Raw genomic sequence first — 20,480 nt, 5'->3', positions numbered from 1 at the left:
GAAACAGAGGGCGAAAAATAGAGGGGCTGAAACACAGGGCGAGAAACAGAGGGGCTGAAACAGAGGGCGAGAAACAGAGGGGCTGAAACAGAGGGCGAGAAACAGAGGGGCTGAATCAGAGGGGCTGAAACAGAGGGCGAGAAACAGAGGGGCTGAAACAGAGAGCGAGAAACAGAGGGTGAGAAACAGAGGGGCTGAAACAGAGGGTGAGAAACAGAGGGGCTGAAACAGAGGGCGAGAAACAGAGGGGCTGAAACAAAGGGGCTGAAACAGAGGGGCTGAATCAGAGGGGCTGATTCAGAGGGGCTGAAACAGAGGGGTTTAATCAGAGGGGCTGAAACAGAGGGCGAGAAACAGAGGGGCTGAAACAGAGGGCGAGAAACAGAGGGGCAGAAAAAGAGGGCGAGAATCAGAGGAGCAGAAACAGAGGGGCTGAAACAGAGAGCGCGAAACAGAGGGGCTGAAACAGATGGCGAGAAACAGAGGGACTTAAACAGAGGTCGAGAAACAGAGGGGCTGAAACAGAGGGCAAGAAAAAGAGGGGCTGAAACAGAGTGGCTGAAACAGAAGGGCTGAAACAGAGGGGCTGAAACAGTGGGCGAGAAACAGAGGGGCTGAATCAGAGGGGCTGAATCAGAAGGGCTGAAACAGAGGGGCTGAATCAGAGGGGCTGAAACAGAAGGCAAGAAACAGAGGTACTGAAACAGAGGGCGAGAAACTGAGGGGCAGAAACAGAGGGCGAGAAACAGAGGGGCTGAAACAGAGGGTCTGAAACAGAGGGCGAGAAATAGAGGGGCTGAAACAGAGGGCGAGAAACAGAGGGGCTGAAACAGAGGGGCTGAAACAGAGGGGCTGAAACAGAGGGCGAGAAACAGAGGGGCAGAAACTGAGGGCGAGAAACAGAGGGGCTGAAACAGAGGGGCTGAAACAGAGGGTCTGAATCAGAGGGGCTGAAACAGAGGGCGAGAAACAAAGGGGCTGAAACAGCGGGCGAGAAACAGAGGGCGAGAAACAGAGGGGCTGAAACAGAGGGGCTGAAACAGACGGGCTGAAACAGAGAGCCTGAAACAGAGGGCGAGAAACAGAGGGGCTGAAACAGAGGGCGAAAAACAGAGGGGCTGAAACAGAGGGTGAGAAACAGAGGGGCAGAAACAGACGGGCTGAAACAGAGGGGCTGAAACAGAGGGCGAGAAACAGAGGGGCTGAATCAGAGGGGCTGAATCAGAGGGACTGAAACAGAGGGGCTGAAACAGTGGGCGAGAAACAAAGGAGCTGAAACAGCGGGCGAGAAACAGAGGGCGAGAAACAGAGGGGCTGAAACAGAGGGGCTGAAACAGACGGGCTGAAACAGAGGGGCTGAAACAGAGGGGCTGAAACAGAGGGGCTGAAACAGAGGGCGAGAAACAGAGGGGCTGAAACAGAGGGCGGGAAACAGAGGGGTTGAAACAGAGTGCGAGAAACAGAGGGCGAGAAACAGAGGGACTGAAACAGAGGGGCTGAAACAGAGGGGCTGAAACAGAGGGCGAGAAACAGAGGGGCTGAAACAGAGGGCGAGAAACAGAGGGGCTGAAACAGAGGGGCTGAAACAGTGGGGCTTAAACAGAGCGGCTGAAACAGAGGGCGAGAAATAGAGGGGCTGAAACACAGGGCGAGAAACAGAGGGGCTGAAACAGAGGGCGAGAAACAGAGGGGCTGAAACAGAGGGGCTGAAACAGTGGGGCTGAAACAGAGGGGCTGAAACAGAGGGGCTGAATCAGAGGGGCTGATTCAGAGGGGCTGAAACAGAGGGGCAGAATCAGAGGGGCTGAAACAGAGGGCGAGAAACAGAGGGGCTGAAACAGAGGGCGAGAAACAGAGGGGCTGAAACAGAGGGCGAGAAACAGACGGGCAGAAACAGAGGGCGAGAAACAGAGGGACTGAAACCGAGGGGCTGAAACAGAGAGCGCGAAACAGAGGGACTGAAACAGAGGGCGAGAAACAGAGGGGCTGAAACAGAGGGTGAGAAACAGAGGGGCTTAAACAGAGGGCGAGAAACAGAGGGGCTGAAACAGAGGGCAAGAAACAGAGGGGCTGAAACAGAGTGGCTGAAACAGAGGGCGAGAAACAGAGGGGCTGAATCAGACGGGCTGAATCAGAGGGGCTGAAACAGAGGGGCTGAAACAGAGGGCGAGAAACAGAGGGGCTGAAACAGAGGGCGAGAAACAGAGGGCGAGATACAGAGGGGTTGAAACAGAGGAGCTGAAACAGAGGGGCTGAAACAGAGGGGCTGAAACAGAGGGCGAGAAACAGAGGGGCTGAAACAGAGGGCGAGAAACTAAGGGACTGAAACAGAGGGAGAAACAGAGGGGCTGAAACAGAGGGGCTGAAACAGAGGGGCTGAATCAGAGGGGCTGATTCAGAGGGGCTGAAACAGAGGGGCTGAATCACAGGGGCTGAAACAGAGGGCAAGAAACAGAGGGGCAGAAACAGAGGGTGAGAAACAGAGGGGCTGAAACAGAGGGCGAGAAACAGACGTGCAGAAACAGAGGGCGAGAAACAGAGGGACTGAAACAAAGGGGCTGGAACAGAGAGCGCGAAACAGAGGGACTGAAACAGAGGGCGAGAAACAGAGGGGCTGAAACAGAGGGCGAGAAACAGAGGGGCTGAATCAGAGGGGCTGAAACAGAGTGGCTGAATCAGAGGGGCTGAAACAGAGTGCGAGAAACAGAGGAGCTGAAACAGAGGGCGAGAAACAGAGGGGCTGAAACAGAGGGTCTGCAACAGAGGGGCTGAAACAGAGGGGCTGAATCCGAGGGCGATAAACAGAGAGGCTGAAACAGAGTGGCTGAAACAGAGGGGCTGAAACAGAGGGCAAGAAACAGAGGGGCTGAAACAGAGGGCGAGAAACAGAGGGGCTGAAACAGAGGGGGGAAACAGAGGGGCTGAAACAGAGGGGCTGAAACAGAGGGCGAGAAACAGAGGGGCTGAAACAGAGGGCGAGAAACAGAGGGGCTGAAACAGAGTGCGAGAAACAGAGGGCGAGAAACAGAGGGACTGAAACAGAGGCGCTGAAACAGAGGGCGAGAAACAGAGGGGCTGAACCAGAGGGGCTGGAACAGAGGGGCTGAAACAGAGGGCGAGAAACAGAGGGGCTGAAACAGAGTGCGAGAAACAGAGGGGCTGAAACAGAGGGCGAGAAACAGAGGGGCTGAATCAGAGGTGCTGAAACAGAGGGCGAGAAACAGATGGGCTGAAACAGAGAGCGAGAAACAGAGGGGCTGAAACAGAGGGGCTGAAACAGAGGGGCTGAAACAGAGGGTGAGAAACAGAGGGGCTGAACCAGAGGGCGAGAATCAGAGGGGCTTAATCAGAGGGGCTGAAACTGAGGGGCTTAATCAGAGGGGCTGAAAAAGAGGGCGAGAAACAGAGGGGCTGAAACAGAGGTCGAGAAACAGAGGAGCAGAAACAGAGGGGATGAAACAGAGAGCGCGAAACAGAGGGGCTGAAACTGATGGCGAGAAACAGAGGGACTGAAACAGAGGTCGAGAAACAGAGGGGCTGAAACAGAGGGCAAGAAACAGAGGGGCTGAAACAGAGAGGCTGAAACAGAAGGGCAGAAACACAGGGGCTGAAACAGAGGGCGAGAAACAGAGGGGCTGAATCAGAGGGGCTGAATCAGAAGGGCTGAAACAGAGGGCAAGAAACAGAGGGGCTGGAACATAGTGGCTGGAACAGAGGGCGAGAAACAGAGGGGCTGAATCAGACGGGCTGAATCAGAGCGGCTGAAACAGAGGGGCTGAAACAGAGGGCGAGAAACAGAGGGGCTGAAACAGAGGGCGAGAAACAGAGGGCGAGAAACAGAGGGGCAGAAACAGAGGGGCTTAAACAGAGGGCGAGAAACAGAGAGGCTGAAACAGAGGGCGAGAAACAGAGGGGCTGAAACAGAGGGCGAGAAACAGAGGGGCTGAAACAGAGGGGCAGAAACAGCGGGGCTGAAACAGAGGGTCTGAAACAGAGGGCGAGAAACAGAGAGGCTGAAACAGAGGGCGAGAAACAGAGTGGCTGAAACAGAGGGCAAGAAACAGAGGGGCTGAAACAGAGGGCGAGAAACAGAGGGGCTGAAACAGAGGGGCTGAAACAGAGGGGCTGAAACAGAGGGGCTGAAACAGAGAGCGAGAAACAGAGGGGCTGAAACAGAGGGCCAGAAACAGAGGGCGAGAAACAGAGGGACTGAAACAGTGGGGCTGAAACAGAGGGGCTGATACAGAGGGCGAGAAACAGAGGGGCTGAAACAGAGGGCGAGAAACAGAGGGGCTGAAACAAAGGGGCTGAAACAGTGGGGCTGAAACAGAGGGCGAGAAACAGAGGGGCTGTAACAGTGGGCGAGAAACAGAGGGGCTGAATCAGAGGGGCTGAAACAGAGGGCGAGAAACAGAGGGGCTGAAACAGAGAGCGAGAAACAGAGGGGATGAAACAGAGGGGCTGAAACAGAGGGTGAGAAACAGAGGGGCTGAAACAGAGGGCGAGAAACAGAGGGTCTGAAACAGAGGGGCTGAAACAGAGGGGCTGAATCAGAGGGGCTGATTCAGAGGGGCTGAACCAGAGGGGCTTAATCAGAGGGGCTGAAACAGAGGGCGAGAAACAGAGGGGCTGAAACAAAGGGCGAGAAACAGAGGGGCAGAAAAAGAGGGCGAGAAACAGAGGAGCTGAAACAGAGGGGCTGAAACAGAGAGCGCGAAACAGAGGGGCTGTAACAGATGGCGAGAAACAGAGGGACTGAAACAGAGGTCGAGAAACAGAGGGGCTGAAACAGAGGGCAAGAAACAGAGGGGCTGAAACAGAGTGGCTGAAACAGAAGGGCTGAAACAGAGGGGCTGAAACAGAGGGCGAGAAACAGAGGGGCTGATTCAGAGGGGCTGAATCAGAAGGGCTGAAACAGAGGGGCTGAATCAGAGGGGCTGAAACAGAAGGCGAGAAACAGAGGGGCTGAAACAGAGGGCGAGAAACTGACGGGCAGAAACAGAGGGCGAGAAACAGAGGGGCTGAAACAGAGGGTCTGAAACAGAGGGCGAGAAACAGAGGGGCTGAAACAGAGGGCGAGAAACAGAGGGGCTGAAAAAGAGGGGCTGAAACAGAGGGCCTGAAACAGAGGGCGAGAAACAGAGGGGCAGAAACTGAGGGCGAGAAACAGAGGGGCTGAAACAGAGGGGCTGAAACAGAGGGTCTGAATCAGAGGGGCTGAAACAGAGGAGCTGAAACAGAGGGCGAGAAACAAAGGGGCTGAAACAGCGGGCGAGAAACAGAGGGCGAGAAACAGAGGGGCTGAAACAGACGGGCTGAAACAGACGGGCTGAAACAGAGAGCCTGAAACAGAGGGCGAGAAACAGAGGGGCTGAAACAGACGGGCTGAAACAGAGAGCCTGAAACAGAGGGTGAGAAACAGAGGGGCTGAAACAGAGGGCGAAAATCAGAGGGGCTGAAACAGAGGGCGAGAAACAGAGGGGCAGAAACAGAGGGGCTGAAACAGAGGGTGACAAACAGAGGGGCTGAATCAGAGGGGCTGAATCAGAGGGACTGAAACAGAGGGGCTGAAACAGTGGGCGAGAAACAGAGTGGCTGAAACAGAGGGCAAGAAACAGAGGGCGAGAAACAGAGGGGCTGAAACAGAGGGGCTGAAACAGACGGGCTGAAACAGAGAGCCTGAAACAGAGGGCGAGAAACAGAGGGGCTGAAACAGAGGGCGAAAAACAGAGGGGCTGAAACAGAGGGCGAGAAACAGAGGGTGAGAGACAGAGGGCGAGAAACAGAGTGGATGAAACAGAGGGGCTGAAACAAAGGGGCTGAAATAGAGGGGCTGAAAAAGAGGGGCTGAATCAGAGGGGCTGAAACAGAGTGGCTGAATCAGAGGGGCTGAAACAGAGGGCGAGAAACAGAGGGGCTGAAACAGAGGGCGAGAAACAGAGGGGCTGAAACAGAGGGGCTGAAACAGAGGGGCTGAAACAGAGGGGCTGAATCGGAGGGCGAGAAACAGAGAGGCTGAAACAGAGGGCGAGAAACAGAGGGGCTGAAACAGAGGGCAAGAAACAGAGGGGCTGAAACAGAGGGCGAGAAACAGAGGGGCTGAAACAGAGGGGCTGAAACAGAGGGGCTGAAACAGAGGGGCTGAAACAGAGGGCGAGAAACAGAGGGGCTGAAACAGAGGGGCTGAAACAGAGGGCGAGAAACAGAGTGCGAGAAACAGAGGGCGAGAAACAGAGGGACTGAAACAGAGGGGCTGAAACAGAGGGGCTGAAACAGAGGGCGAGAAACAGAGGGGCTGAAACAGAGGGCGAGAAACTGAGGGGCAGAAACAGAGGGCGAGAAACAGAGGGGCTGAAACAGAGGGGCTGAAACAGAAGGCGAGAAACAGAGGGGCTGAAACAGAGGGCGAGAAACTGAGGGGCAGAAACAGAGGGCGAGAAACAGAGGGGCTGAAACAGAGGGTCTGAAACAGAGGGCGAGAAACAGAGGGGCTGAAACAGAGGGCGAGAAACAGAGGGGCTGAAAAAGAGGGGCTGAAACAGAGGGCCTGAAACAGAGGGCGAGAAACAGAGGGGCAGAAACTGAGGGCGAGAAACAGAGGGGCTGAAACAGAGGGGCTGAAACAGAGGGCGAGAAACAGAGGGTGAGAGACAGAGGGCGAGAAACAGAGTGGATGAAACAGAGGGGCTGAAACAAAGGGGCTGAAATAGAGGGGCTGAAAAAGAGGGGCTGAATCAGAGGGGCTGAAACAGAGTGGCTGAATCAGAGGGGCTGAAACAGAGGGCGAGAAACAGAGGGGCTGAAACAGAGGGCGAGAAACAGAGGGGCTGAAACAGAGGGGCTGAAACAGAGGGGCTGAAACAGAGGGGCTGAATCGGAGGGCGAGAAACAGAGAGGCTGAAACAGAGGGCGAGAAACAGAGGGGCTGAAACAGAGGGCAAGAAACAGAGGGGCTGAAACAGAGGGCGAGAAACAGAGGGGCTGAAACAGAGGGGCTGAAACAGAGGGGCTGAAACAGAGGGGCTGAAACAGAGGGCGAGAAACAGAGGGGCTGAAACAGAGGGGCTGAAACAGAGGGCGAGAAACAGAGTGCGAGAAACAGAGGGCGAGAAACAGAGGGACTGAAACAGAGGGGCTGAAACAGAGGGGCTGAAACAGAGGGCGAGAAACAGAGGGGCTGAAACAGAGGGCGAGAAACTGAGGGGCAGAAACAGAGGGCGAGAAACAGAGGGGCTGAAACAGAGGGGCTGAAACAGAAGGCGAGAAACAGAGGGGCTGAAACAGAGGGCGAGAAACTGAGGGGCAGAAACAGAGGGCGAGAAACAGAGGGGCTGAAACAGAGGGTCTGAAACAGAGGGCGAGAAACAGAGGGGCTGAAACAGAGGGCGAGAAACAGAGGGGCTGAAAAAGAGGGGCTGAAACAGAGGGCCTGAAACAGAGGGCGAGAAACAGAGGGGCAGAAACTGAGGGCGAGAAACAGAGGGGCTGAAACAGAGGGGCTGAAACAGAGGGTCTGAATCAGAGGGGCTGAAACAGAGGAGCTGAAACAGAGGGCGAGAAACAAAGGGGCTGAAACAGCGGGCGAGAAACAGAGGGCGAGAAACAGAGGGGCTGAAACAGACGGGCTGAAACAGACGGGCTGAAACAGAGAGCCTGAAACAGAGGGCGAGAAACAGAGGGGCTGAAACAGACGGGCTGAAACAGAGAGCCTGAAACAGAGGGTGAGAAACAGAGGGGCTGAAACAGAGGGCGAAAATCAGAGGGGCTGAAACAGAGGGCGAGAAACAGAGGGGCAGAAACAGAGGGGCTGAAACAGAGGGTGACAAACAGAGGGGCTGAATCAGAGGGGCTGAATCAGAGGGACTGAAACAGAGGGGCTGAAACAGTGGGCGAGAAACAAAGGGGCTGAAACAGCGGGCGAGAAACAGAGGGCGAGAAACAGAGGGGCTGAAACAGAGGGGCTGAAACAGACGGGCTGAAACAGAGAGCCTGAAACAGAGGGCGAGAAACAGAGGGGCTGAAACAGAGGGCGAAAAACAGAGGGGCTGAAACAGAGGGCGAGAAACAGAGGGTGAGAGACAGAGGGCGAGAAACAGAGTGGATGAAACAGAGGGGCTGAAACAAAGGGGCTGAAATAGAGGGGCTGAAAAAGAGGGGCTGAATCAGAGGGGCTGAAACAGAGTGGCTGAATCAGAGGGGCTGAAACAGAGGGCGAGAAACAGAGGGGCTGAAACAGAGGGCGAGAAACAGAGGGGCTGAAACAGAGGGGCTGAAACAGAGGGGCTGAAACAGAGGGGCTGAATCGGAGGGCGAGAAACAGAGAGGCTGAAACAGAGGGCGAGAAACAGAGGGGCTGAAACAGAGGGCAAGAAACAGAGGGGCTGAAACAGAGGGCGAGAAACAGAGGGGCTGAAACAGAGGGGCTGAAACAGAGGGGCTGAAACAGAGGGGCTGAAACAGAGGGCGAGAAACAGAGGGGCTGAAACAGAGGGGCTGAAACAGAGGGCGAGAAACAGAGTGCGAGAAACAGAGGGCGAGAAACAGAGGGACTGAAACAGAGGGGCTGAAACAGAGGGGCTGAAACAGAGGGCGAGAAACAGAGGGGCTGAAACAGAGGGCGAGAAACAGAGGGGCTGAAACAGATGGCGAGAAACAGAGGGGCTGAAACAGAGCGGCTGAAACAGTGGGGCTGAAACAGAGCGGCTGAAACAGAGGGCGAGAAATAGAGGGGCTGAAACACAGGGCGAGAAACAGAGGGGCTGAAACAGAGGGCGAGAAACAGAGGGGCTGAAACAGAGGGGCTGAAACAGTGGGGCTGAAACAGAGGGGCTGAAACAGAGGGGCTGAATCAGAGGGGCTGATTCAGAGGGGCTGAAACAGAGGGGCTGAATCAGAGGGGCTGAAACAGAGGGCGAGAAACAGAGGGGCTGAAACAGAGGGCGAGAAACAGAGGGGCTGAAACAGAGGGCGAGAAACAGACGGGCAGAAACAGAGGGCGAGAAACAGAGGGACTGAAACAGAGGGGCTGAAACAGAGAGCGCGAAACAGAGGGACTGAAACAGAGGGCGAGAAGCAGAGGGGCTGAAACAGAGGGCGAGAAACAGAGGGGCTTAAACAGAGGGCGAGAAACAGAGGGGCTGAAACAGAGGGCAAGAAACAGAGGGGCTGAAACAGAGTGGCTGAAACAGAGGGCGAGAAACAGAGGGGCTGAATCAGACGGGCTGAATCAGAGGGGCTGAAACAGAGGGGCTGAAACAGAGGGCGAGAAACAGAGGGGCTGAAACAGAGGGCGAGAAACAGAGGGCGAGATACAGAGGGGCTGAAACAGAGGGGCTGAAACAGAGGGGCTGAAATAGAGGGCGAGAAACAGAGGGGCTGAAACAGAGGGCGAGAAACAGAGGGGCTGAAACAGAGGGCGAGAAACAGAGGGGCTGAAACAGAGGGGCTGAAACAGAGGGTGAGAAACAGAGGGGCTGAAACAGAGGGAGAAACAGAGGGGTGAAACAGAGGGGCTGAAACAGAGGGGCTGAATCAGAGGGGCTGATTCAGAGGGGCTGAAACAGAGGGGCTGAATCAGAGGGGCTCAAACAGAGGGCGAGAAACAGAGGGACTGAAAGAGACGGCGAGAAACAGAGGGGCTGAAACAGAGGGCGAGAAACAGACGTGCAGAAACAGAGGGCGAGAAACAGATGGACTGAAACAAAGGGGCTGGAACAGAGAGCGCGAAACAGAGGGACTGAAACAGAGGGCGAGAAACAGAGGGGCTGAAACAGAGGGCGAGAAACAGAGGGGCTGAAACAGTGGGCGAGAAACAGAGGGGCTGAAACAGAGGGGCTGAATCAGACGGGCTGAATCAGAGGGTCTGAAACAGAGGGGCTGAAACAGAGGGCGAGAAACAGAGGGGCTGAAACAGAGGGGCTGAAACAGAGGGCGAGAAACATAGGGACTGAAACAGAGGGGCTGAAACAGAGGGGCTGATACAGAGGGCGAGAAAGAAAGCCGCTGAAACAGAGGGCGAGAAACAGAGGGGCTGAAACAGAAGGGCTGAAACAGAGGGCGAGAAACAGAGGGACTGAAACAGAGGGGCTGAAACAGAGGGGCTGAAACAAAGCGGCTGATACAGAGGGCGAGAAACAGAGGGGCTGAAACAGAGGGCGAGATACAGAGGGGCTGAAAGAGAGGGGCTGAAACAGAGGGCGAGAAACAGAGAGGCTGAAACAGAGGGCGAGAAACAGAGGGCCTGAAACAGAGGGCGAGAAACAGAGGGCTGAAACAGAGGGGCGTAAACAGAGGGGCTGAAACAGAGGGGCTGAAACAGAGGGCGAGATACAGAGAGGCTGAAACAGAGGGCGAGAAACAGAGTGGCTGAAACAGAGGGCAAGAAACAGAGGGGCTGAAACAGAGGGGCTGAAACAGAGCGGCTGAAACAGAGGGCGAGAAACAGAGGGGCAGAAACTGAGGGCGAGAAACAGAGGGGCTGAAACAGAGGGGCTGAAACAGAGGGCGAGAAACAGAGGGGCTGAAACAGAGGGCAAGAAACAGAGGGGCTGAAACAGAGGGCGAGAAACAGTGGGGCTGAAACAGAGGGGCTGAAACAGAGGGGCTGAAACAGAGGGGCTGAAACAGAGGGCGAGAAACAGAGGGGCTGAAACAGAGGGGCTGAAACAGAGGGCGAGAAACAGAGTGCGAGAAACAGAGGGCGAGAAACAGAGGGACTGAAACAGAGGGGCTGAAACAGAGGGGCTGAAACAGAGGGCGAGAAACAGAGGGGCTGAAACAGAGGGCGAGAAACAGAGGGGCTGAAACAGAGGGCGAGAAACAGAGTGGCTGAAACAGAGGGGCTGAAACAGTGGGGCTGAAACAGAGCGGCTGAAACAGAGGGCGAAAAATAGAGGGGCTGAAACACAGGGCGAGAAACAGAGGGGCTGAAACAGAGGGCGAGAAACAGAGGGGCTGAAACAGAGGGGCTGAAACAGTGTGGCTGAAACAGAGGGGCTGAAACAGAGGGGCTGAATCAGAGGGGTGATTCAGAGGGGCTGAAACAGAGGGGCTGAATCAGAGGGGCTGAAACAGAGGGCGAGAAACAGAGGGGCTGAAACAAAGGGCGAGAAACAGAGGGGCTGAAACAGAGGGCGAGAAACAGACGGGCAGAAACAGAGGGCGAGAAACAGAGGGACTGAAACAGAGGGGCTGAAACAGAGAGCGCCAAACAGAGGGACTGAAACAGAGGGCGAGAAGCAGAGGGGCTGAAACAGAGGGCGAGAAACAGAGGGGTTTAAACAGAGGGCGAGAAACAGAGGGGCTGAAACAGAGGGCAAGAAACAGAGGGGCTGAAACAGAGTGGCTGAAACAGAGGGCGAGAAACAGAGGGGCTGAAACAGAGGGGCTGAAACAGAGGGCGAGAAACAGAGGGGCTGAAACAGAGGGCGAGAAACAGAGGGCGAGATACAGAGGGGCTGAAACAGAGGGGCTGAAACAGAGGGGCTGAAACAGAGGGCGAGAAACAGAGGGGCTGAAACAGAGGGCGAGAAACAGAGGGGCTGAAACAGAGGGCGAGAAACAGAGGGGCTGAAACAGAGGGGCTGAAACAGAGGGTGAGAAACAGAGGGGCTGAAACAGAGGGAGAAACAGAGGGGTGAAACAGAGGGGCTGAAACAGAGGGGCTGAATCAGAGTGGCTGATTCAGAGGGGCTGAAACAGAGTGGCTGAATCAGAGGGGCTGAAACAGAGGGCGAGAAACAGAGGGACTGAAAGAGAGGGCGAGAAACAGAGGGGCTGAAACAGAGGGCGAGAAACAGACGTGCAGAAACAGAGGGCGAGAAACAGAGGGACTGAAACAAAGGGGCTGGAACAGAGAGCGCGAAACAGAGGGACTGAAACAGAGGGCGAGAAACAGAGGGGCTGAAACAGAGGGCGAGAAACAGAGGGGCTGAAACAGAGGGCGAGAAACAGAGGGGCTGAAACAGAGGGGCTGAATCAGACGGGCTGAATCAGAGGGGCTGAAACAGAGGGGCTGAAACAGAGGGCGAGAAACAGAGGGGCTGAAACAGAGGGGCTGAAACAGAGGGCGAGAAACAGAGCGACTGAAACAGAGGGGCTGAAACAGAGGGGCTGATACAGAGGGCGAGAAAGAAAGCGGCTGAAACAGAGGGCGAGAAACAGAGGGGCTGAAACAGAAGGGCTGAAACAGAGGGCGAGAAACAGAGGGCGAGAAACAGAGGGGCTGAAACAGAGGGGCTGAAACAAAGTGGCTGATACAGAGGGCGAGAAACAGAGGGGCTGAAACAGAGGGCGAGATACAGAGGGGCTGAAAGAGAGTGGCTGAAACAGAGGGCGAGAAACAGAGAGGCTGAAACAGAGGGCGAGAAACAGAGGGCCTGAAACAGAGGGCGAGAAACAGAGGGCTGAAACAGAGGGGCTGAAACAGAGGGGCTGAAACAGAGGGGCTGAAACAGAGGGCGAGATACAGAGAGGCTGAAACAGAGGGCGAGAAACAGAGTGGCTGAAACAGAGGGCAAGAAACAGAGGGGCTGAAACAGAGGGGCTGAAACAGAGGGGCTGAAACAGAGGGCGAGAAACAGAGGGGCAGAAACTGAGGGCGAGAAACAGAAGGGCTGAAACAGAGGGGCTGAAACAGAGGGCGAGAAACAGAGGGGCTGAAACAGAGGGGCTGAAACAGAGGGGCTGAATCGGAGGGCGAGAAACAGAGAGGCTGAAACAGAGGGCGAGAAACAGAGGGGCTGAAACAGAGGGCAAGAAACAGAGGGGCTGAAACAGAGGGCGAGAAACAGTGGGGCTGAAACAGAGGGGCTGAAACAGAGGGGCTGAAACAGAGGGGCTGAAACAGAGAGCGAGAAACAGAGGGGCTGAAAGAGAGGGGCTGAAACAGAGGGCGAGAAACAGAGTGCGAGAAACAGAGGGCGAGAAACAGAGGGCGAGAAACAGAGGGACTGAAACAGAGGGGCTGAAACAGAGGGCGAGAAACAGAGGGGCTGAAACAGAGGGCGAGAAACAGAGGGGCTGAAACAGAGGGTGAGAAACAGAGGGGCTGAAACAGAGGGGCTGAAACAGTGGGGCTGAAACAGAGCGGCTGAAACAGAGGGCGAGAAATAGAGGGGCTGAAACACAGGGCGAGAAACAGAGGGGCTGAAACAGAGGGCGAGAAACAGAGGGGCTGAAACAGAGGGGCTGAAACAGTGGGGCTGAAACAGAGGGGCTGAAACAGAGGGGCTGAATCAGAGGGGCTGATTCAGAGGGGCTGAAACAGAGGGGCTGAATCAGAGGGGCTGAAACAGAGGGCGAGAAACAGAGGGGCTGAAACAGAGGGCGAGAAACAGAGGGGCTGAAACAGAGGGCGAGAAACAGACGGGCAGAAACAGAGGGCGAGAAACAGAGGGACTGAAACAGAGGGGCTGAAACAGAGTGCGCGAAACAGAGGGACTGAAACAGAGGGCGAGAAACAGAGGGGCTGAAACAGAGGGCGAGAAACAGAGGGGCTTAAACAGAGGGCGAGAAACAGAGGGGCTGAAACAGAGGGCACGAAACAGAGGGGCTGAAACAGAGTGGCTGAAACAGAGGGCGAGAAACAGAGGGGCTAAATCAGACGGGCTGAATCAGAGGGGCTGAAATAGAGGGGCTGAAACAGAGGGCGAGAAACAGACGGGCTGAAACAGAGGGCGAGAAACAGAGGGCGAGATACAGAGGGGCTGAAACAGAGGGGCTGAAACAGAGGGGCTGAAACAGAGGGCGAGAAACAGAGGGGCTGAAACAGAGGGCGAGAAACAGAGGGGCTGAAACAGAGGGCGAGAAACAGAGTGGCTGAAACAGAGGGGCTGAAACAGAGGGTGAGAAACAGAGGGGCTGAAACAGAGGGAGAAACAGAGGGGTGAAACAGAGGGGCTGAAACAGAGGGGCTGAATCAGAGGGGCTGATTCAGAGGGGCTGAAACAGAGGGGCTGAATCAGAGGGGCTCAAACAGAGGGCGAGAAACAGAGGGACTGAAAGAGAGGGCGAGAAACAGAGGGGCTGAAACAGAGGGCGAGAAACAGACGTGCAGAAACAGAGGGCGAGAAACAGAGGGACTGAAACAAAGGGGCTGGAACAGAGAGCGCGAAACAGAGGGACTGAAACAGAGGGCGAGAAACAGAGGGGCTGAAACAGAGGGCGAGAAACAGAGGGGCTGAAACAGAGGGGCTGATTCAGAGGGGCTGAAACAGAGTGGCTGAATCAGAGGGGCTGAAACAGAGGGCGAGAAACAGAGGGGCTGAAACAGAGGGCGAGAAACAGAGGGGCTGAAACAGAGGGCGAAAAACAGAGGGGCTGAAACAGAGGGCGAGAAACAGAGGGACTGAAACAGAGGGGCTGAAACAGAGAGCGCGAAACAGAGGGACTGAAACAGAGGGCGAGAAACAGAGGGGCTGAAACAGAGGGCGAGAAACAGAGGGGCTTAAACAGAGGGCGAGAAACAGAGGGGCTGAAACAGAGGGCAAGAAACAGAGGGGCTGAAACAGAGTGGCTGAAACAGAGGGCGAGAAACAGAGGGGCTAAATCAGACGGGCTGAATCAGAGGGGCTGAAATAGAGGGGCTGAAACAGAGGGCGAGAAACAGAGGGGCTGAAACAGAGGGCGAGAAACAGAGGGCGAGATACAGAGGGGCTGAAACAGAGGGGCTGAAACAGAGGGGCTGAAACAGAGGGCGAGAAACAGAGGGGCTGAAACAGAGGGCGAGAAACAGAGGGGCTGAAACAGAGGGCGAGAAACAGAGGGGCTGAAACAGAGGGGCTGAAACAGAGGGTGAGAAACAGAGGGGCTGAAACAGAGGGAGAAACAGAGGGGTGAAACAGAGGGGCTGAAACAGAGGGGCTGAATCAGAGGGGCTGATTCAGAGGGGCTGAAACAGAGGGGCTGAATCAGAGGGGCTGAAACAGAGGGCGAGAATCAGAGGGACTGAAAGAGAGGGCGAGAAACAGAGGGGCTGAAACAGAGGGCGAGAAACAGACGTGCAGAAACAGAGGGCGAGAAACAGAGGGACTGAAACAAAGGGGCTGGAACAGAGAGCGCGAAACAGAGGGACTGAAACAGAGGGCGAGAAACAGAGGGGCTGAAACAGAGGGCGAGAAACAGAGGGGCTGAAACAGTGGGCGAGAAACAGAGGGGCTGAAACAGAGGGGCTGAATCAGACGGGCTGAATCAGAGGGGCTGAAACAGAGGGGCTGAAACAGAGGGCAAGAAACAGAGGGGCTGAAACAGAGGGGCTGAGACAGAGGGCAAGAAACAGAGGGACTGAAACAGAGGGGCTGAAACAGAGGGGCTGATACAGAGGGCGAGAAACAAAGCGGCTGAAACAGAGGGCGAGAAACAGAGGGGCTGAAACAGAGGGGCTGAAACAGAGGGCGAGAAACAGAGGGACTGAAACAGAGGGGCTGAAACAGAGGGGCTGAAACAAAGCGGCTGATACAGAGGGCGAGAAACAGAGTGGCTGAAACAGAGGGCGAGATACAGAGGGGCTGAAAGAGAGGGGCTGAAACAGAGGGCGAGAAACAGAGAGGCTGAAACAGAGGGCGAGAAACAGAGGGCCTGAAACAGAGGGCGAGAAACAGAGGGCTGAAACAGAGGGGCTGAAACAGATGGGCTGAAACAGAGGGGCTGAAACAGAGGGCGAGATACAGAGAGGCTGAAACAGAGGGCGAGAAACAGAGTGGATGAAACAGAGGGCAAGAAACAGAGGGGCTGAAACAGAGGGCGAGAAACAGAGGGGCTGAAACAGAGGGGCTGAAATTGAGGGCGAGAAACAGAGGGACTGAAACAGAGGGGCTGAAACAGAGGGGCTGATACAGAGTGCGAGAAACAGAGCGGCTGAAACAGAGGGCGAGAAACAGAGGGGCTGAAACAAAGGGGCTGAAACAGTGGGGCTAAAACAGAGGGGCTGAAACAGAGGGCGAGAAATAGAGGGGCTGAAACAGAGGGCGAGAAACAGAGGGGCTGAAAGAGAGGGGCTGAAACAGAGGGCGAGAAACAGAGAGGCTGAAACAGAGGGCGAGAAACAGAGGGCCTAAAACAGAGGGCGAGAAACAGAGGGCTGAAACAGAGGGGCTGAAACAGAGGGGCTGAAACAGAGGGGCTGAAACAGAGGGCGAGATACAGAGAGGCTGAAACAGAGGGCGAGAAACAGAGTGGCTGAAACAGAGGGCAAGAAACAGAGGGGCTGAAACAGAGGGCGAGAAACAGAGGGGCTGAAACAGAGGGGCTGAAACAGAGGGCGAGAAACAGAGGGACTGAAACAGAGCGGCTGAAACAGAGGGGCTGATACAGAGGGCGAGAAACAGAGCGGCTGAAACAGAGGGCGAGAAACAGTGGGGCTGAAACAAAGGGGCTGAAACAGTGGGGCTAAAACAGAGGGGCTGAAACAGAGGGCGAGAAATAGAGGGGCTGAAACAGAGGGCGAGAAACAGAGGGGCTGAAACAGAGGGCGAGAAACAGACGGGCAGAAACAGAGGGCGAGAAACAGAGGGACTGAAACAGAGGGGCTGAAACAGAGTGCGCGAAACAGAGGGACTGAAACAGAGGGCGAGAAACAGAGGGGCTGAAACAGAGGGCGAGAAACAGAGGGGCTTAAACAGAGGGCGAGAAACAGAGGGGCTGAAACAGAGGGCACGAAACAGAGGGGCTGAAACAGAGTGGCTGAAACAGAGGGCGAGAAACAGAGGGGCTAAATCAGACGGGCTGAATCAGAGGGGCTGAAATAGAGGGGCTGAAACAGAGGGCGAGAAACAGACGGGCTGAAACAGAGGGCGAGAAACAGAGGGCGAGATACAGAGGGGCTGAAACAGAGGGGCTGAAACAGAGGGGCTGAAACAGAGGGCGAGAAACAGAGGGGCTGAAACAGAGGGCGAGAAACAGAGGGGCTGAAACAGAGGGCGAGAAACAGAGGGGCTGAAACAGAGGGGCTGAAACAGAGGGTGAGAAACAGAGGGGCTGAAACAGAGGGAGAAACAGAGGGGTGAAACAGAGGGGCTGAAACAGAGGGGCTGAATCAGAGGGGCTGATTCAGAGGGGCTGAAACAGAGGGGCTGAATCAGAGGGGCTCAAACAGAGGGCGAGAAACAGAGGGACTGAAAGAGAGGGCGAGAAACAGAGGGGCTGAAACAGAGGGCGAGAAACAGACGTGCAGAAACAGAGGGCGAGAAACAGAGGGACTGAAACAAAGGGGCTGGAACAGAGAGCGCGAAACAGAGGGACTGAAACAGAGGGCGAGAAACAGAGGGGCTGAAACAGAGGGCGAGAAACAGAGGGGCTGAAACAGAGGGGCTGATTCAGAGGGGCTGAAACAGAGTGGCTGAATCAGAGGGGCTGAAACAGAGGGCGAGAAACAGAGGGGCTGAAACAGAGGGCGAGAAACAGAGGGGCTGAAACAGAGGGCGAGAAACAGAGGGGCTGAAACAGAGGGCGAGAAACAGAGGGACTGAAACAGAGGGGCTGAAACAGAGAGCGCGAAACAGAGGGACTGAAACAGAGGGCGAGAAACAGAGGGGCTGAAACAGAGGGCGAGAAACAGAGGGGCTTAAACAGAGGGCGAGAAACAGAGGGGCTGAAACAGAGGGCAAGAAACAGAGGGGCTGAAACAGAGTGGCTGAAACAGAGGGCGAGAAACAGAGGGGCTAAATCAGACGGGCTGAATCAGAGGGGCTGAAATAGAGGGGCTGAAACAGAGGGCGAGAAACAGAGGGGCTGAAACAGAGGGCGAGAAACAGAGGGCGAGATACAGAGGGGCTGAAACAGAGGGGCTGAAACAGAGGGGCTGAAACAGAGGGCGAGAAACAGAGGGGCTGAAACAGAGGGCCAGAAACAGAGGGGCTGAAACAGAGGGCGAGAAACAGAGGGGCTGAAACAGAGGGGCTGAAACAGAGGGTGAGAAACAGAGGGGCTGAAACAGAGGGAGAAACAGAGGGGTGAAACAGAGGGGCTGAAACAGAGGGGCTGAATCAGAGGGGCTGATTCAGAGGGGCTGAAACAGAGGGGCTGAATCAGAGGGGCTGAAACAGAGGGCGAGAAACAGAGGGACTGAAAGAGAGGGCGAGAAACAGAGGGGCTGAAACAGAGGGCGAGAAACAGACGTGCAGAAACAGAGGGCGAGAAACAGAGGGACTGAAACAAAGGGGCTGGAACAGAGAGCGCGAAACAGAGGGACTGAAACAGAGGGCGAGAAACAGAGGGGCTGAAACAGAGGGCGAGAAACAGAGGGGCTGAAACAGTGGGCGAGAAACAGAGGGGCTGAAACAGAGGGGCTGAATCAGACGGGCTGAATCAGAGGGGCTGAAACAGAGGGGCTGAAACAGAGGGCAAGAAACAGAGGGGCTGAAACAGAGGGGCTGAGACAGAGGGCAAGAAACAGAGGGACTGAAACAGAGGGGCTGAAACAGAGGGGCTGATACAGAGGGCGAGAAACAAAGCGGCTGAAACAGAGGGCGAGAAACAGAGGGGCTGAAACAGAGGGGCTGAAACAGAGGGCGAGAAACAGAGGGACTGAAACAGAGGGGCTGAAACAGAGGGGCTGAAACAAAGCGGCTGATACAGAGGGCGAGAAACAGAGTGGCTGAAACAGAGGGCGAGATACAGAGGGGCTGAAAGAGAGGGGCTGAAACAGAGGGCGAGAAACAGAGAGGCTGAAACAGAGGGCGAGAAACAGAGGGCCTGAAACAGAGGGCGAGAAACAGAGGGCTGAAACAGAGGGGCTGAAACAGATGGGCTGAAACAGAGGGGCTGAAACAGAGGGCGAGATACAGAGAGGCTGAAACAGAGGGCGAGAAACAGAGTGGATGAAACAGAGGGCAAGAAACAGAGGGGCTGAAACAGAGGGCGAGAAACAGAGGGGCTGAAACAGAGGGGCTGAAATTGATGGCGAGAAACAGAGGGACTGAAACAGAGGGGCTGAAACAGAGGGGCTGATACAGAGTGCGAGAAACAGAGCGGCTGAAACAGAGGGCGAGAAACAGAGGGGCTGAAACAAAGGGGCTGAAACAGTGGGGCTAAAACAGAGGGGCTGAAACAGAGGGCGAGAAATAGAGGGGCTGAAACAGAGGGCGAGAAACAGAGGGGCTGAAAGAGAGGGGCTGAAACAGAGGGCGAGAAACAGAGAGGCTGAAACAGAGGGCGAGAAGCAGAGGGCCTAAAACAGAGGGCGAGAAACAGAGGGCTGAAACAGAGGGGCTGAAACAGAGGGGCTGAAACAGAGGGGCTGAAACAGAGGGCGAGATACAGAGAGGCTGAAACAGAGGGCGAGAAACAGAGTGGCTGAAACAGAGGGCAAGAAACAGAGGGGCTGAAACAGAGGGCGAGAAACAGAGGGGCTGAAACAGAGGGGCTGAAACAGAGGGCGAGAAACAGAGGGACTGAAACAGAAGGCCTGAAACAGAGGGGCTGATACAGAGGGCGAGAAACAGAGCGGCTGAAACAGAGGGCGAGAAACAGAGGGGCTGAAACAAAGGGGCTGAAACAGTGGGGCTAAAACAGAGGGGCTGAAACAGAGGGCGAGAAATAGAGGGGCTGAAACAGAGGGCGAGAAACAGAGGGGCTGAAACAGAGGGCGAGAAACAGAGGGGCTGAAACAGAGGTGCTGAAACAGAGGGGCTGAAACAGAGGGCGAGAAACAGAGGGGCTGAAACAGAGGGCGAGAAACAGAGGGGCTGAAACAGAGGGCGAGAAACAGAGGGGCTGAATCAGAGGGGCTGAAACAGAGGGCGAGAAACAGATGGGCTGAAACAGAGAGTGAGAAACAGAGGGGCTGAAACAGAGGGGCTGAAACAGAGGGTGAGAAACAGAGGGGCTGAAACAGAGGGCGAGAAACAGAGGGGCTGAAACAGAGGGGCTGAAACAGAGGGGCTGAATCAGAGGGGCTGATTCAGAGGGGCTGAAACAGAGGGCGAGAAACAGAGGGGCTGAAACAGAGGGGCTGAAATTGATGGCGAGAAACAGAGGGACTGAAACAGAGGGGCTGAAACAGAGGGGCTGATACAGAGTGCGAGAAACAGAGCGGCTGAAACAGAGGGCGAGAAACAGAGGGGCTGAAACAAAGGGGCTGAAACAGTGGGGCTAAAACAGAGGGGCTGAAACAGAGGGCGAGAAATAGAGGGGCTGAAACAGAGGGCGAGAAACAGAGGGGCTGAAAGAGAGGGGCTGAAACAGAGGGCGAGAAACAGAGAGGCTGAAACAGAGGGCGAGAAACAGAGGGCCTAAAACAGAGGGCGAGAAACAGAGGGCTGAAACAGAGGGGCTGAAACAGAGGGACTGAAACAGAGGGGCTGAAACAGAGGGCGAGATACAGAGAGGCTGAAACAGAGGGCGAGAAACAGAGTGGCTGAAACAGAGGGCAATAAACAGAGGGGCTGAAACAGAGGGCGAGAAACAGAGGGGCTGAAACAGAGGGGCTGAAACAGAGGGCGAGAAACAGAGGGACTGAAACAGAGCGGCTGAAACAGAGGGGC

Source organism: Chiloscyllium punctatum, unplaced genomic scaffold (assembly GCF_047496795.1).
Source record: "Chiloscyllium punctatum isolate Juve2018m unplaced genomic scaffold, sChiPun1.3 scaffold_54, whole genome shotgun sequence".
NCBI classification, from domain to species: domain Eukaryota; kingdom Metazoa; phylum Chordata; class Chondrichthyes; order Orectolobiformes; family Hemiscylliidae; genus Chiloscyllium; species Chiloscyllium punctatum.
Note: the sequence above shows the minus strand (reverse complement) of the source record.